The sequence below is a fragment of the Nerophis lumbriciformis genome, linkage group LG19, assembly GCF_033978685.3.
Source record: "Nerophis lumbriciformis linkage group LG19, RoL_Nlum_v2.1, whole genome shotgun sequence".
Classification (NCBI taxonomy): domain Eukaryota; kingdom Metazoa; phylum Chordata; class Actinopteri; order Syngnathiformes; family Syngnathidae; genus Nerophis; species Nerophis lumbriciformis.
The window spans coordinates 38,720,368-38,733,449 of record NC_084566.2 but is presented as its reverse complement, the minus strand read 5'-3'; the positions used below and the strand labels follow the sequence as shown (position 1 = coordinate 38,733,449).

Below are 13,082 nucleotides of genomic sequence, written 5' to 3'. Positions count from 1 at the left end.
ATGGCCTTTCCTTTTAACAACACTCAGTAAACGTTTGGGAACTGAGGAGACACATTTTTGAAGCTTCTCAGGTGGAATTCTCTCCCATTCTTGCTTGATGTACAGCTTAAGTTGCTCAACAGTCCGGCGGGGTCTCCGTTGTGCTATTTTAGGCTTCATAATGCGCCACACATTTTCAATGGGAGACAGGTCTGGACTACAGGCAGGCCAGTCTAGTACCCGCACTCTTTTACTATGAAGCCACGTTGATGTAACACGTGGCTTGGCATTGTCTTGCTGAAATAAGCAGGGGTGTCCATGGTAATGTTGCTTGGATGGCAACATATGTTGCTCCAAAACCTGTATGTACCGTATTTTCCGCACTATTAGCCGCACCTAAAAACCACAAATTTACTCAAAAGCTGACAGTGCGGCTTTTAACCCGGTGCGCTTTATATATGGATTAATATTACGATTCATTTTCATAAAGTTTCGATCTCGCAACTTCGGTAAACAGCCGCCATCTTTTTTCCCGGTAGAACAGGAAGCGCTTCTTCTTCTACGCAAGCAACCGCCAAGGTAAGCACCCGCCCCCATAGAACAGGAAGCGCTTCTTCTTCTACTGTAAGCAACCACCCGCCCGCGTAGAAGAAGAAAAAGCGCGCGGATATACCGTACGTTTCATTTCCTTTGTGTGTTTACATCTGTAAAGACCACAAAATGGCTCCTACTAAGCGTCAGGGATCCGGTTCATGAAAAGACGCAATCTCTCCATCCGCACACGGATTACTATTTCACAGCAACTGATATTCCTGTGAACCGCACTGTGGATACAACGGGAGCACGTACGGTGAATATTCGCACCACAGGGAATGAGAAGTCATCCTTCACTGTGGTTCTAGCTTGCCATGCTAATGGCCAGAAACTTCCACCCATGGTGATATTCAAAAGGAAGACCTTGCCAAAAGAGACCTTTCCAGCCGGCGTCATCATAAAAGCTAACTCGAAGGGATGGATGAAGAAAAGATGAGCGAGTGGTTAAGATAAGTTTAAGTTTACGCGAAGAGGCCGGGTGGCTTTTTTCACGCAGCTCTGTCCATGTTGATATACGTATGTTTGTGATTGCACATTTGCGTACATTTTGGGAGTGAACAGAGTTGTTAGAACGCTGGTTTTTAATATATTATTAAAGTTTGACTGACCTATCTGACTGTTTTTTTGACATTCCTTTAGCGCAGTTAGATGCGGCTTACAACACGGGGCGGCTTATAGGTGGACAAAGTTTTGAAATATGCCGTTCATTGAAGGCGCGGCTTTTAACCCAGGGCGCCTTATGGTGCGGAAAATACGGTACCTTTCAGCATTAATGGCGCCATACCCATGCCTTGGGCACTAATACACCCCCATATCATCACAGATGCTGGCTTTTCAACTTTGCACCTATAACAATCCGGATGGTTCTTTTCCTCTTTGGTCCGGAGGACACGAAGTCCACAGTTTCCAAAAACAATTTGAAATGTGGACTCATCAGACCACAGAACACTTTTCCACTTTGCATGAGTCCATCTTAGATGAGCTCAGGCCCAGCGAAGCCGACGGCGTTTCTGGGTGTTGTTGATAAATGGTTTTCGCCTTGCATAGGAGAGTTTTAACTTGCACTTACAGATGTAGCGACCAACTGTACACTCTTAGAAATAAGGGTTCTAAAAGGGTTCTTCTACAAGGGCTGAGGTTCTAACTGGAACCATTTGCTTCTGAAAAACCCTTTCCCGTAGAAAGGGTTTTTCAAGGGTTCTTGGTAACGCTAATGGTTCCAGTAAGAACCATTTTGATCCAGAGAACCCTTTAAAACCCCTTTTCTGAATAATTGGTTTTAAAAGGGTTCTCACTAACACTAAGGGTTCCGGTAAGAACTATTTTGATCCAGAGAACCGTTTTTGGAAGAAAGAGTTCTTCAGGGATTGTTGAAAGCATGGGTAAGATCCTGTGTCACCAGGGACATACTTCCTGATAACATTTGCCAATAATGGTGCCTATCTTTAAATAAATGTTTTTCTCATTAAAATGTTTTGAATGTTTGTTCAATGTCAACATGATAAATGACCACAATATAATATGAACTGAACTGATCTGTAGAATACAATATGGTTCTTTATAGAACCCTCAGAAGACAAGACGGTTATCGGTGAAAACCTTTGAAAAGGGATGTTTTGAGAACCCCCTGTGTCAGGTCTAGATGAAACTCTTGAAACATGAAAGAGTCCTTTGTGGAACTCCCTGTGTGGGTTCTAGATGAAACCCTTGAAACCTGAAAGGGTTCTTAGTGGAACTCCCTGCATGGGTTCTAGATGAAACCCTTGACAAACGAAAGGGTTCTTAGTGGAACTCCCTGTGTGGGTTCTAGATGTAACCCTTGAAATAGGAAAGGGTTCTTAGTGGAACTCCCTGCGTGGGTTCTAGATGAAAGTCTTGAAATACAAAAGGGTTCTTAGTGGAACTCCCTGTGTGGGTTCTAGATGAAACCCTTGAAATACGAAAGGGTTCTTAGTGGAACTCCCTGTGTGGGTTCGAGATGAAACCCTTGAAACATGAAAGGGTTCTTAGTGGAACTCCCTGCGTGGGTTCTTTGTAGAACCTCTCATGGGGGGTTCTGGGTGGAACCTTACACACACAGTTCTAGGTAGAACCCTCCAAAAGGGTTCCAGGTGGAACCTTTATAAAAAGGTTCTACCTGGAGCCAAAAAGGGTTCTCCTATGAGGACGAGCCGAAGAACCTTATATGGTTCTACTTAGCACTTTTATTTCTAAGAGTGTAGTTACTGACAATGGGTTTCTGAAGTGTTCCTGAGCCCATGTGGTGATATCCTTTACACACTGATTTCGCTTGAAGAACCCCATTTTTTGTTCTCTCTTATTCATTCCAACTCGTAAATGGATGCTAGTAAAACTCAGATAACAATGGAGGCAATAAAGCTATTCATCTATTTGAACAATATAATATCAGAACCTCAAAGAAACACAAATGGTATTCCAGGATTTAACACTTACATTCTCATTCAGCGGGAGCAGTGTTTTTGAGCACCCTTTTTTTTGCCAATGCGTGTCAACGTCTGGTATCAGTTTTGTTGGGGCAATTCTCAGAACAGATCTTTGCCTAATTTGGTTATAATACCGTATTTTTCGGAGTATAAGTCGCACCGGCCGAAAATGCATAATAAAGACGGGAAAAACATATATAAATTGCACTGGAGTATAAGTCGCATTTTTTGGGGGAAATGTATTTGATAAAAGCCAACAGCAAGAATAGACATTTGAAAGGCAATTTAAAATAAATCAAGAATAGTGAACAACAGGCTGAATAAGTGTACGTTATATGAGGCATAAATAACCAACTGGTATGTTAACGTAACATATTATGGTAAGAGTCATTCAAATAACTATAACATATAGAACATGCTATACGTTTACCAAACAATCTGCCACTCCTAATCGCTAAATCCCATGAAATCTTATACGTCTAGTCTCTTACGTGAATGAGATCAATAATATTATAATGTGTTAATCATTTCACACATAAGTCGCTCCGGAGTATAAGTCGCACCCCCGGCCGGCCAAACTATGAAAAAAACTGCGACTTATAGTCCGAAAAATACGGTACTTGGCGGGCCGGATTAAAAAGACCAATGGCTTAAAAACAGCAGAACCAACACTGTTAAGTTTTTAATTTCCAAATTCCACCTGATGTCATTTAAAATCCTGTCTCAGTACTGTGGTTCATCCTAAAACCAGACTGATGTCTTTCTATAACGTTTTTTAAATATTCACAAATTTTTGACTTGGTTAAAAAAACAGTTATTCTACAGTTTTGCTGAAAAAATGTAAGGTGGATACAGGTCGGTAGTTATTAAAAACTAGAGATGTCCGATAGTATCGGACTGCAGATATTATCGGCCGATAAATGCTTAAAAATGTAATATCGGAAATTATCGGTATCGGTTTCAAAAAGTAACATTTGTGACTAAAACGCCGCTGTGTACACGGACGTAGGGAGAAGTACAGAGCGCCAATAAACCTTAAAAGGCACTGCCGTTGCGTGTCGGCCCAGTCACATAATATCTACGGCTTTTCACACACACAAGTGAATGCAAGGCATACTTGGTCACACTGAGGGTGGCCGTATAAACAACTTTAACACCTTAACAACTCATCGGCCTACCCACACCCAACATTTCAGACTTAAACCACAGATCCATCACCCGACTGGCAAAAACAATAGTTCAGGATATCACTCACCCACTACACCAATACATCATCCCACTACCATCAGGGCGCAGGTACAGAACAATCAAATTCCGGAGGGCCCGCCTCAGAAAAAGCCTGATCCCTGCAGCTATAGCCGCCCTTAACAGCAGGCCCGGCCGACCTGTCTGACAAGCCTGTAAATGTGTGTTAGTCATGTATGATGTCTTTTTGTTATTTTTTTTTGTGTGATGTGTAATGTGTAATGTCTAGTGTTTAAATGTACGGCAGTGACAATGAATTTCCCCAAGGGGACCAATAAATCTAATCTAACACTGTTACAAATATGCGCCACACTGTGAACCCACACCAAACAAGAATGACAAACACATTTCGGGAGAACATCCGCACCGTAACACAACAGAACAAATACCCAGAAGCCCTCGCAGCACTAACTCTTCCGGGACGCTACAATATACACCCCCCGCTATCTCCTACCAAAACCCCGTCCCCCTCCCAACCCTGCCCGCCTCAATCTCCTCATGCTCTCTCAGGGAGAGCATGTCCCAAATTCCAAGCTGCTGTTTTGAGGCATGTTAAAAAAAATAATGCACTTTGTGACTTCAATAATAAATATGGCAGTGCCATGTTGGCATTTTTTTTCCATAACTTGAGTTGATTTATTTTGGAAAACCTTGTTACATTGTTTAATGCAGGGGTGCTCATTACGTCGATCGCGAGCTACCGGTCGATCTCGGAGGGTGTGTCAGTCGATCGCCAGCCAGGCATTAAAAAAATAGTCCTAAAAATGAGCGATCATAAATCTTCACTATGACGTCACTTTCGTCACTTGATTGACATTCACGGCACCCGAGGGTCTTCTGAGATGACGCTGGCTGCTGCCAGCTCATTAAAATTAGCGACTGGAAGGCAAGAAACACTTTATTTCAACAGACTCTGGCGCCGTACCTGTCGTCAAAACTCCAAAGACCGACTGCACAGTTGCACAGTTGCGCTAACAAAATAAGAGTCTCAGAAAGCTGGCGTGCACAAGCTAGCAAGCTACGGAGTTTGCCGACAATGTATTTCTTGTAAAGTGTATACAAAGGAGTACGGAAGCTGGACAAATAAGATGCCAAAAACCAACCACTTTCATGTGGTATTGGACAGAAAGGAGGACTTTTTTTCTCCTCCATTTGAAAATGCGCACATTATCAGCACTACTGTCTGATTCCTATCAATGCAAGTCATCAGAATCAGGTAATACACCAACTTATATTCTTGTCTTCATGAAAGAAAGGAATCTATATGTATTAAACATGCTTGTATTATCTTTAAACACCTTTAACTTGTTAACAATATTAACTATATGTGTTAAATCAATCAATCAATCAATCAATGTTTATTTATATAGCCCTAAATCACAAGTGTCTCAAAGGGCTGCACAAGCCACAACGACATCCTCGGTACAAAGCCCACATAAGAGCAAGGAAAAACTCACCCCAGTGGGACGTCGATGTGAATGACTATGAGAAACCTTGGAGAGGACCGCATATGTGGGTAACCCCCCACCCCCTCTAGGGGAGACCGAAAGCAATGGATGTCGAGTGGGTCTGACATAATATTGTGAGAGTCCAGTCCATAGTGGATCCAACATAATAGTAAGAGTCCAGTCCACAGTGGGGTCAGCAGGAAACCATCCCGAGCGGAGACGGGTCAGCAGCGCAGAGATGTTCCCAACCGATATACAGGCGAGCGGTTCACCCCGGGTCCCGACCCCGGACAGCCAGCACCCCATCCATGGCCACCGGATCTGTGTGTCTCCCCTTCCACAAGGGATAGGGGGGAACAGAGGAGAAAAGAAAAGAAACGGCAGATCAACTGGTCTAAAAAAGGGGGGCTATTCAAAGGCTAGAGTATACAAATGAGTTTTGAGATGGGACTTAAATGTTTCTACTGAGGTAGCATCTCTAACTGTTACCGGGAGGGCATTCCATAGTGCTGGAGCCCGAATAGAAAACGCTCTACAGCCCACAGACTTTTTTTGGGCTCTGAGAATCACTAATAAGCCGGAGTTCATAATATTTAAAAGTTGCTCCTCAAAGAATCCAACAAATGAGTGAAAAAGTGATGTGGGGATTGGATCCAAAGGGCAGGTTGTTGGGTTTACTTGGGAGAAAAGTCGACCGAGTGTTTCCTCAGGCAAGGACAACAGATCAGGTGTGTCAGCAGATAAAACTTGTTGTGTTTGGAGACCAGATCTGATGTCTTTCATCTTGGTTCTGAAAAGGTCTGCAAAGTCCTTGCAAAAGGCGCCTGAGGGTGTTTTCAAAGCTTTATTAAATTTCGTACTTGTTAAAATAAAAAAAAGTGGAGAAGAAGAACCGGAGGTTTCTTTTATGGTCTGTGATGAGTTGTGAGAAATGTTGAATTCTGGCCTGTTTGACTGTGTTAGTGTAGGTCTTGAGTTGTTGACGTACAATTTGATCATGTATTGTTACAATTTCTTTATAACTGACGTAATTGTTCGTTGTTTCTCCACCGAGGTGTAGGTTTTGTTTCGATTGTTTTTGTTAAAAGTGGAGCTACTGAGTCCAAAGTTGATTTCAGTTTATTGTTAAAATGATGAACGACGACGTCGCATGATGCAGGTCAAATTCCAGCGGGAGCGTTCTGTAAAATCTCGATAAAATTTGCATCCACTCCCTAAGTTAGTGCATATCATTATGTCAAGATAATGGCACTAGCATCTACTTCAGGGGTCCTCAAGTACAAATCTTGAAGGTCCACAAATGTTTTTTTTTTAAACAGGCTGGGTCCGTTTATTATCGGTCAAGCTTATATAGTAGCAGGAGGTAAGTAGTTTAACATTTTCTTAAAATTAACAAAAATAAAATAAATATCCAATAAAATACATGAAATATTTTCTTTGAAACAAAAATAAATAAGAACTTTGAAAAAATGTGTCCTCTGCATTTGACCCATCCCTTGATCACACCCTGGGAGGTGAGGGGAGCAGTGGGCAGCAGTGGCGCTGCGCCCGGGAATCATTTTTGGTGATTTAACCCCCAATTCCAAGCCTTGATGCTGAGTGCCAAGCAGGGAAGAATGCTGGTATGAGCTTTTAAACATAACCCGTTAACTGCTGCCAATCAAATGGTGAATAAGATACTCTTTAGGGTTCATATGTTTGTAAATCTGACTGTGATGAAGTCAGTGCCTCACCAGCCATCAACCTCACCGCACGTTACTGCTCTGTTGCTATTTGTTGTTGTGTCATAGATTTAACACAAATCTTGCTTGATGTTTCATATGACTTTTTCAGCCTCGTGATTTCTTTTTTTCTTAGCTCTGAATCATGAGGAAATGTCTCTTCAAATTCGCGGTGCTCTTTCAGATAGTGACGTTTCAGATTTTCACTTTTCACCAGAGCAACAGTACTGTTGCATATTAGACACAATGGTCTGGTACTTGCAATAGGTAGGATGAAAACATATTGCTCTGTCCATTCTTCCTTGAAACGTCGGTTTTCCCTGTCCACCTTTCTTTTACCAGCCTGAGCCAACTTGGAGCATGCCATTGTGATTTGATTCACATTCAGTGACTGACGAGTGAACAGTTAGCGAAGTAGCGATACGAGACAACTGTGTGCCTGCAGCGAAAGGTTCCATGCACTGTGCACTGCACATGTGTATGACCCAGGTGGTAACAGCCTATCAGCGCGTCGTTGTGATCGAGATGACAACCCATACCCCGGAATTAGCCAATCAGAGTGGCGTTCTCTCGCTCTCTCTCTCTCTCGCTCTCTCTCAGAGAGAGCGAGAGAGAGAGAGAGAGAGAGAGGGACGGAGTGAGTGAGACACGAGAAGTGTAAACGAAACATGGAGATATTTGACTAAAAACAACGAAGAACGTTGACTTGCGCTAGCGATAACTCACAGATGAATACAATTATTATATTTTTTATAATAATTATAATTATAATAATAAAAAAAAAAAACAAAAAAAAACTTTTTTTTTATTTTTTATTTTTTATTTTTTTACTATAATTCGTGCTGGTTCCGGACGGACACGTCGCTGGGTCCGGACATGGACCGCGGTCCGCCTGTTGAGGATCACTGATCTACTTAATGTAATAATATTTTTCAACATATTGAGCAAAAAGGTCTCTTTTTTTTTTCTACCAAGAAAAGTGCACTTGTTATTAGTGAGAATATACTTATTTTAAGCTATTTCTGGGTTCATTGAAGTTAGCTAATTTGACTTGTTTTGGAAAGTCTTGACAAGCTGAATTTTCTTGTTCTATTGGCAGATAATTTTGCTTAGTTCAAATAAAATACCCCTCATTTTTGTATATTTTTTTCTTGTTTTTAAACACTGACTTTTTGCAGTGTAGTCCTTTGTTCAACTTATTTAGTTATACTAGTGGTGTTCCTCAAGGTTCCACTTTAGGTCCACTCTATTTCATTACGTGGGCTATTCAACTGGTGGCCTGCGGGTTCAGTTAAAAAAAAACATGTCAGAGACTTACATTTTTGCAGCAGATTCTTAAAAACACGAGAGTGCTGTCATATAGATGATCTTTGACTAGCTTTTTCGCCAAAAAAAACCAAACCTCTGTAACTTTGACAAAATACATGTCTACTGTAGAGGACACTGGTTGTCCGGAATTTACAAAATAAGAATATTCTGGAAAAGTGGCCCCCTAAACGCTCCATGCAGAAATAGGACAGTGACATATTTTGTCATGCAAGTAAATATATAAACACTTTTTTGGATGAATACTTTTCACCGCAAAAAGTGAAATCTAAGTAAGATGAAATATGTCAAATAAGGGTGATATTTGCTTATTTTCTGTCTGATAAGATAATTCTTCTCACTAAGCAGATTTTATGTTAGAGTGTTTTACTTGTTTTAAGGGTTTTGCTCCTAAATGATGTCAGTAAGATATTACAGCTTGTTGCTGAGATTTGATGGCCTATATTGAGTAAAACATGCTTGAAACTAGAATATCAAGTGTTGCAAAGCTGTGTCATCAACACTCACAAGTAGAAAACTACTTTTTTTAAGTAATCATTTCTTACTTCAAGGATGAAAAAAACAATTATGATGCCGAAGGCATATCATTATGTCAAGAAAATTAATTTAAGAATATTTTTCCACATATTGAGCAAAAAGGTCTCTTTTTTTTCTACCAAGAAACGTGCACTTGTTATTAGTGAGAATATACTTATTTTAAGCTATTTTGCGGTTCATTGAGGTTAGCTAATTTGACTTGTTTTGGAAAATCTTGACAAGCTGAATTTTCTTGTTCTACTGACAGATAATTTTGCTTAGTTCAAATAAAATACCCCTCATTTTTGTATTTTTTTCTTCTTCTTTTTGAACACTGACTTTTTGCAGTGCAGTCCTTTGTTCAACTTATTTAGTTATACTAGTGGTGTTCCTCAAGGTTCCATTTTAGGTCCACTCTATTTCATTACGTGGGCTAGTCAACTGGTTCAGTTAAAAAAAAACATGTCAGAGACTTACATTTTTGCAGCAGATTCTTAAAAACACAAGAGTGCTGTCATATAGATGATCTTTGACTAGCTTTTTCGCCAAAAAAAAAAACCCTCTGTAACTTTGACAAAATACATGTCTACTGTAGAGGACACTGGTTGTCCGGAATTTACAAAATAAGAATATTCTGGAAAAGTGGCCCCCTAAACGCTCCATGCAGAAATAGGACAGTGACATATTTTGTCATGCAAGTAAATATATAAACACTTTTTTGGATGAATACTTTTCACTGCAAAAAGTGAAATCTAAGTAAGATGAAATATGTCAAATAAGGGTGATATTTGCTTATTTTCTGTCTGATAAGATCATTCTTCTCACTAAGCAGATTTTATGTTAGAGTGTTTTACTTGTTTTAAGGGTTTTGCTCCTAAATGATGTCAGTAAGATATTACAGCTTGTTGCTGAGATTTGATGACCTATATTGAGTAAAACATGCTTGAAACTAGAATATCAAGTGTTGCAAAGCTGTGTCATCAACACTCACAAGTAGAAAACTACTTTTTTTAAGTAATCATTTCTTACTTCAAGCATGAAAAAAACAATTATGATGCCGAAGGCATATCATTATGTCAAGAAAATTAATTTAAGAATATTTTTCCACATATTGAGCAAAAAGGTCTCTTTTTTTTCTACCAAGAAAAGTGCACTTGTTATTAGTGAGAATATACTTATTTTAAGCTATTTTGCGGTTCATTGAGGTTAGCTAATTTGACTTGTTTTGGAAAATCTTGACAAGCTGAATTTTCTTGTTCTACTGACAGATAATTTTGCTTAGTTCAAATAAAATACCCCTCATTTTTGTATTTTTTTCTTCTTCTTTTTGAACACTGACTTTTTGCAGTGCAGTCCTTTGTTCAACTTATTTAGTTATACTAGTGGTGTTCCTCAAGGTTCCATTTTAGGTCCACTCTATTTCATTACGTGGGCTAGTCAACTGGTTCAGTTAAAAAAAAACATGTCAGAGACTCACATTTTTGCAGCAGATTATTAAAAACACGAGAGTGCTGTCATATAGATGATCTTCGACTAGCTTTTTCGCCAAAAAAAAAAAACCTCTGTAAATTTGACAAAATACATGTCTACTGTAGAGGACACTGGTTGTCCGGAATTTACAAAATAAGAATATTCTGGAAAAGTGGCCCCCTAAACGCTCCATGCAGAAATAGGACAGTGACATATTTTGTCATGCAAGTAAATATATAAACACTTTTTTGGATGAATACTTTTCACTGCAAAAAGTGAAATCTAAGTAAGATGAAATATGTCAAATAAGGGTGATATTTGCTTATTTTCTGTCTGATAAGATAATTCTTCTCACTAAGCAGATTTTATGTTAGAGTGTTTTACTTGTTTTAAGGGTTTTGCTCCTAAATGATGTCAGTAAGATATTACAGCTTGTTGCTGAGATTTGATGACCTATATTGAGTAAAACATGCTTGAAACTAGAATATCAAGTGTTGCAAAGCTGTGTCATCAACACTCACAAGTATAAAACTACTTTTTTTAAGTAATCATTTCTTATTTCAAGCATGAAAAAAACAATCATGATGCCGAGGGCATATCATTATGTCAAGATAATTAATTTAAGAATATTTTTCCACATATTGAGCAAAAAGGTCTCTTTTTTTTCTACCAAGAAAAGTGCACTTGTTATTAGTGAGAATATACTTATTTTAAGCTATTTTGCGGTTCATTGAAGTTAGCTAATTTTACTTGTTTTGAAAAGTCTTGACAAGCCGAATTTTCTTGTTCTATTGGCAGATAATTTTGCTCAGTTCAAATAAAATACCCCTCATTTTTGTATTTTTTTCCCTTGTTTTTGAACACTGACTTTTTGCAGTGTGAGTATGCCATACTTGCCAACCCTCCCGGATTTTCCGGGAGACTCCCTAAATTCAGCGCCTCTCCCGAAAACCTCCCGGGACAAATTTTCTCCCGAAAATCTCCCGAAATTCAGACGGACTCAGGTCCTCCACAATATAAAAAAGCGTACCTGCCCAATCACGTTATAACTATAGAATGATGGAGGGCGAGTTCTTGGTTTCTTATGTGGGTTTATTGTTAGGCAGTTTCATTAACGTCCTCCCAGCGTGGCAACAACACACAACAACAGCAGTCACTTTTTTGTCTACCGTAAAGCAGTTCGTCTGCCGTAAACAGCAATGTTGTGACACTCTTAAAAAGGACAATACTGCCATCTAGTGCATTTGATGAAAGCACTTTTGTGCGTGCCACACAGCAATGCATCATCAGAGAGGGTGTTCAGCATGGTTAGAAAAATAGTGACAGAGAATAGAACAAGGATGGACAATTTAACCCTTAACTCAACAATGAGTAGATGAGTGTTATGTGTGTGTATATGTGTAAATAAATGAACACTGAAATTCAAGTATTTATTTTATTATATATATATATATATATATATATATATAGCTATAATTCACTGAACGTCAAGTATTTCTTATATATATATATATATATATATATATATATATATATATACATACAGGTAAAAGCCAGTAAATTAGAATATTTTGAAAAACTTGATTTATTTCAGTAATTGCATTCAAAAGGTGTAACTTGTACATTATATTTATTCATTGCACACAGACTGTCAGCAGGTCAGCAGCAGGAAGCATGAAGTGCTCTAAAACTTGCTGGTAGACGGCTGCGTTGACCCTGGATCTCAGGAAGCAGAGTGGACCGACACCAGCAGATGACATGGCACCCCAAACCATCACCCAACCATGCAAATTTTGCATTTCCTTTGGAAATCGAGGTCCCAGAGTCTGGAGGAAGACAGGAGAGGCACAGGATCCACGTTGCCTGAAGTCTAGTGTAAAGTTTCCACCATCAGTGATGGTTTGGGGTGCCATGTCATCTGCTGGTGTCGGTCCACAGCACTTCATGCTTCCTGCTGCTGACCTGCTCTATGGAGATGGAGATTTCAAGTTCCAACAGGACTTGGCGCCTGCACACAGCGCAAAATCTACCCGTGCCTGGTTTACGGACCATGGTATTTCTGTTCTAAATTGGCCCGCCAACTCCCCTGACCTTAGCCCCATAGAAAATCTGTGGGGTATTGTGAAAAGGAAGATGCAGAATGCCAGACCCAAAAACGCAGAAGAGTTGAAGGCCACTATCAGAGCAACCTGGGCTCTCATAACACCTGAGCAGTGCCAGAAACTCATCGACTCCATGCCACGCCGCATTAACGCAGTAATTGAGGCAAAAGGAGCTCCAACCAAGTATTGAGTATTGTACATGCTCATATTTTTCATTTTCATACTTTTCAGTTGGCC

The 13,082-nt window shown here is 39.7% G+C and overlaps 1 protein-coding gene across 1 annotated transcript in view; it reads right to left on the bottom strand.

Moving 5' to 3' along the window:
* insra (insulin receptor a) overlaps nt 1–13,082 on the bottom strand; it is a 190,385-nt gene that overhangs the window by 53,483 nt on the left and 123,820 nt on the right. The window lies entirely within an intron of this gene.